Genomic DNA, 6000 nt, shown 5'->3' on the forward strand with positions numbered 1-6000 from the left:
AACTTTTGCCGCCGTGGACACACTATGCATTCACTTCACTCGCATCCTCTAATTCTAGTATCCATCGCCAACAGAACAATTATATATTCATCACAGGATATCTACAACACCAGCAACACCAACACCGTGTTTTTTAATATCAGAATATAAGGAGACAGCAGATGGAGCAGATGTTGTGAATAATGAACAGCCAGGAGGTTCTATGCAGCGGTATTGTGGCCAGTCGGCTAACTGTGGGTCACACTCTAATAACGAACAAGTATGTAGGAAAGGAAACAAACACAGGACACTGCATTGATTTAGACTCTTTCATTGATCTGTGTAGATCCAAGCGATCATATGTAACCCTCTATACATACATATTTGTCATATTTATTGACATATAGCAACACAGAAGCAAACCACATTACTTTTAGCCTGAAGACATGATTTCCGCTTAAGCCTCTGTGGTACATGTGTATAATTGACTTTACATGTGTGTAATTGACTTTACACGTGTGTAATTGAAACAAAAATGTGGGCGTTTGAGCAATGGAGCCATGAATGCATACACCAACACACACATACAATTCAATTCAATTAAGTACAGCCCAAAATTCTGCCTCACAACTTTCCCATCAGTCCCTCTCTTTTCCCCAGTCTGGTTCCCATCTTACCGAGTGCAGTACATGTGGGGTGAGATGCTGGTGATAAGCCCTTTTGGCGTAAACTCCATGAAATGAAGCAATGGGATTATGAGGTCCGTGCAAGAGTCTCCTGCAAACAGAAACAGATTGCTGCATCAGGGTTGAACATCACCAATATATGTTCATATGTTTGTTCTGAACAAAGTGGGAGTACAAGAAAACTACACTAAAATTGTGAAAATTCAAGTTCAAGTGCTTAAGCAGTAGATCAAGATGATTTTACAAAGCATACATATGAGTTATAATTGTGTTGCATACCAAGGGTAACTTTATTCTTCAGAGACATGCTGGGTGTTTTTTTACTCAGCTGTATGCTGTTATGTCAAGGTAATATACTTATAAAGCAAAAAAAGATGAATTAAAGTTAAAGATTGAAACTAAAGTGTGAAAGTGAATCTCCACGTCACCTGGGGATCCAGATAGTAGATGAATTGAAGGATATTTCTTTTCAAACTCTCCTGCTGAGGGGTATAACCATTAACCAATTTAATATACATTGTATGAGAGTCAATGAAGCAGAGCCAGATAGTTTTTGGACCTGGTCAGAGCTGGCTGATGCTACACTATTGGCCAGTCTGTGTTTCAGGGGCGGGACTTAGCAACACCCAATTCTCTTTATATTAAACACAATGGTAGTGATTTCAGTTTATCTTTTATTTAGTAGGGCTCTTATTGTAATTATTTGAAGTGTTCTGTCCTTCAATTGGCTTTGGATGTTATTTCCTTTTTGCAAATGAATTAGCAATCTATTTAACATAACGTCATATTATTATTATTACGTTTTTTAAGAAATATAATCAATTTAACTTCATTTAAATTATTTTAATTTCCAGAATCTGATTTTACCAGGCTACCTTTTGAAAATATTTTCAAAATTAGGTCAGAGCTATTATATGCAAATATTAAAATTGAACTGCATAAAGGTTTGAGCAATATTATGACTGACACAGTGGGCTAAACCCTACATAACAATAAATATATGAATATGTAGCAAGAGAGAGTGCGAATAATGGAGATACCAGCACTTATTTAATTAAAATCCAGTCATTGATCAGTTTTAATCTCCCCGAAAGTTTTGAATGTGTTGCTAACGTACGCATACACAGCGGGTACAATGCGGGGAGGAAATAGAGGAGCAGTATTAAGCCAACATACGTCTTTCAGAGACTGTAGCCAACTAAATGACCAAATGAATCAACAATACCAACAATATCATTTAGGAAGTGGGCTGAATAACACTCCAAAGTTCAGCTAAGGATTACTGAGGGACAACTGGCATGACCATATTCCCTGGAGTTTCCTTGACCTCTTAGCTAAGAATATCTGATGAAAATAGGTTCAATTGGTACCCTGGAGTCTCCTTCTTACAGACAAGCCCATTGCATGTTAACCCCATACAGTTTAGGGAAACATGCAATTTTTCAAAAGCATCATACATGTGTTATTTACCCCTATTCAAAGTGGTGTAATTTAAGTTTTCTAACCCGCATGTCGTTGTGTCCTTGGGCAAGACACTTAACCCAACATTGCTCCTGTAGCTGCGACTACAGTGTATGAATGTTAGTTACTGATGTGCAGGTGTCCCTGTGTGTGGTTCTCCTGTCATCGGTGTATGAATGGGTGAATGATGTCATGTAGTGTTAAAGCGCTTTGAGTGGTCAGAAGACTAGAAAAAGCGCTATACAAGTACAGTCCATTTACCATTTACCATTTATAAATATGTCTGATGATATTACTGCAATAGCCTGCAATACAATTGCTTTATATTGGACAAATATGAAGCAGCTCTTATTCTTGTGAGCAGCATGGCAACAACATTCAGTTAAGTGAAACAACTGGCGTCATAAGAGAATGAAAGTTAGACACTCAGACATGAAGTAAGATTGTGTTCCACAAGACACACAGTCCATGTTATTTGTAGATTTGGACAGTAGGACGTGTACCAGTTGTTCCCTCTATTAAATCCATAAATGCGCTGGCTAGAAATCCATATTGTAATATTGGTTGGAAATGGGCATTACTGTAACATTCACAGGGAACTATTGCAAATAATTTCTTTAACCTAAATTTACTTTATACCACTATACATCAAGCTCTATTTGAGTGTTTGAGGACAGGCAATCCAGTTTTGTGCTAATGTTAAGCAGTCATTTGTGTCACTGCGTGATGTATAACTTGTCCTGTTGGTGCCCTCCTCTCAGCATGGTGCAGAAACAATATCTAAGCCCAACTAGCTATTGTCCCTCTTCCCTGCTATCTTCAAATTGAAATATTGTGATTATTCCCATGGTTCGGGGGAGGCTAGCTGTAATCGCCAGACAAATGATGTGGAAAAGCAATAAAAAGGCCCTCCCAAGAGACTCTTCTAGCTGGCCGAGTGACACTGCCATGAGGGATATGAGCTGCCGATATGTCTATGGAGAGTGATCCAAGTTGTAGCAAAGCACTGCCTCAGAGCCATAGATCTGCACTGCTTAAAGGGGATTTGACAAAACAAATGGTAGCATATGGTAGATGAGAGAGAGGAGGCGACTGCGAGAAAGGGAGAGGTGGCATTGTTTTCAGAGAGAAAGGAAGCAGGGCGTAGTGAGGGGGGGGTCCCGTGTCTCTCCTCCCCTCTTCAATCTTTCATTATGTTGTCACACTCTAGCTGCATGCTTCCAGTAACACTTTAATTAGCCTCCATGAGTTTAATTGTGTGTGTATGTCTGCCAGCTTGTTTTGCTGCGTAAATCTGTCTTGTTTGTTTTTTCTCACTGCTATTGCATCTCCTCCTGCTGCAGGAAACACTCTGCACCTTCACGAGGCATCATTGCTTTCATTTCTCTACCATTTTTTACTCACAAGCTTATGTACATCACACAGTGGGTAGATGATGTGTAGCCGGAGGATATCATTATGTCTCACATATATATTCACATGTTATGTCCCTTTGACCACAAAATCTTGTTCAACCGAGAAATGTGAAAGAAGGTTGAACCAAGCGTTCTGTATTATTTCATTTGGTCATTCATAATTGATTCCCAAACCCTTTTGTTAGTGTTGAGCTTGTTTGAGAGGAGGTCGAATACCTTGGGAACACTGTGATATGTGACAGAGGATTGCGCATATTTACAGAATGTGAGGCGCTCTGAGGCAGATTTGTAATTTGTCATTTTCGCCTGTAAGAAATAAAAGAAATTGAATTAAATGAATGTGTTCTACTGTGGGTCATACCAAGCCCTCCATGACAAGTTTGTAAAACAAATCCAAAGACAATCGATATGTATTATTAGTTTCCTTTGTATATCTATGAGCTGGTACCTCTTCAGTCAGAACTGAGATCATAATGGACATTACAAGTTTCTTTACTATGTTTGCTAAGTGGCCGATCTGGGCCTCCCTCTAGAAGTCCTCCTCTGATTATTTCTTTCCTTGTTCTTTGTGGCGATCAAGGAGCATGCAGTTAGCTGGCAGTAGGAGCTTTAGTAGCCTAGAGCTAACGGTAGCATCATACCACTGCTGTGTGTTTCCATCTGTGTGTGTGTGTGTGCGCAGTATTTCTGTAGCTGCTGTTGTTGCTGCAACCACTTGCCTCTGTCTTCTCGCGTCTCTGGCCTAATCAACAAAACAGCCTCAGCTGCCCCTTCGGATCCCCTGCCAGGGTCCCTATCATCCTCTGATCAAATATTAATGTGTGATACTGAGCTTGCTCACTAATCCAAAGCCAATTAATATTATCTGTCAATTATTTACAGATCCTGAGGTGCGGAGGCAGATCCCCGAGGACTACATCGGCCAGGTTCAGAATACGTAATTGACTTCCTCTTTTGCCCCACCCCCCCCACCCTGTCCTCCGTTCATTCTTTCTTCCTCACCCTCTACCCCGTTGTCTTTTTCCCCTCTCTTTTCATCTCCTCATCACTTTCTTGTTCATGTGTGTCTTTTAAAGCCTAAATGGTCGTCTTTTCAGTGGTTGGGTGCAAGCAGCGCAGGATGCTGCCTGAGCATTTGCATTGCTGATGTATCTGACATTGCAGGAAAGGGGGCGGGAGGGGGGGGGTCTTGTGCTGGGGCTTTGTGTCTGACTATCATTCAAACAGCGCAGTCAGGGAATACTGTTATTACTTCTTATCACTGATGCGCAACAACATGACATATTTTTTAAATCCCTGCGTAGTGATTCGGATTGTTAACTCCCATCACTTCCATTGTTGTACCCATAGACATTGAATTTCTTTTGCTTCACATTTCTCTTCCAGTGGCGGCCTTGCAAGCGTTAGCTCGGTTGACTAACACACACACACACACACACACACAATACAGTAATCAGTTATTGCTACTTTAACTGGCTGTTTTTGTCCTTTACTTTCTTTCTCACTCATTTGTTGGCTGAGAGAAGCGGCGTCTCTGTGGTAATGGAGATTTCACCCTCAGAAGTCTTTATTTCACACAGCAAAGAGCCTCCGCAGCAGCCTCTGCCTCTTGTAGCTTATGTAGTCGTCTGTGCAGGGGGTGCGTGGTTGGGGGCGGGGGGGGTCGGGAAAGCCTGGTGGTGGTGGTGGTGTTCGAGGCGGGGGTGGAGGAGAGACTGGCATCTGAGAGAGAATAATGATGGCCGGTCGTTTGGATCCCTTGAGCCACAAAGCTAGCTCTTCTCCTTCTACAGAAGCGGAGAAGAAAGGCCGCAGGAGAAAGGCTGGATGAAAGAAGGGGGGAGTTGTTTCTGACGGTGTATTTGTGCGGCTACTAAACTCCTACCACCTCCCATAATGCACTTTGACCTGCCAGGACCTCTAATTGGCTCGCTCGGGGAGAAGTCTGGAAAATGTTGAGGTTTCAGTCCATTCCTGCTTCTTCTAATATTCTAAAATGGTCGGCACCGCGCTGTGATTTGGGCTTGTTGTTTGTTGGCTCACTTGTACGACACATGTTGCACTAACTAGTTCTTCTGCTCCAAGTTCCGTCGCCGTTGGGTCTTTGCACGCTGCTCTTTCTAATAAGTACGGATAAGTTGTTTTGCCTGTGTTATTCCCCACCAAAAGAAGGCTTCCTCTCGTTAGCCGTGCCTTCTGCAGTTCAGATCTCACCGTTCGCAGGAGCGGTTTAATCTGATATGTAAATATATTGCTTTTGATCCACTGCTATAGTCTAACGAGCTAGAATCTCTGCTTCTCTCCGCCCAGTAATTAAAACAAAGCCTCTTTGGGCTTTTCTCTTACGTCTCCCGTCTTTTCTGTCCGTCTCTTCCTCGTCTTTCCTCTTCCCTCTCTCTCTCTCTCTTGTTCTCTACCTCCTCTTTGACATGAGCACAGTGCAGTCTTGATTTTTACAC

The sequence above is a fragment of the Gasterosteus aculeatus genome, chromosome 13, assembly GCF_964276395.1.
Source record: "Gasterosteus aculeatus chromosome 13, fGasAcu3.hap1.1, whole genome shotgun sequence".
Lineage (NCBI taxonomy): Eukaryota > Metazoa > Chordata > Actinopteri > Perciformes > Gasterosteidae > Gasterosteus > Gasterosteus aculeatus.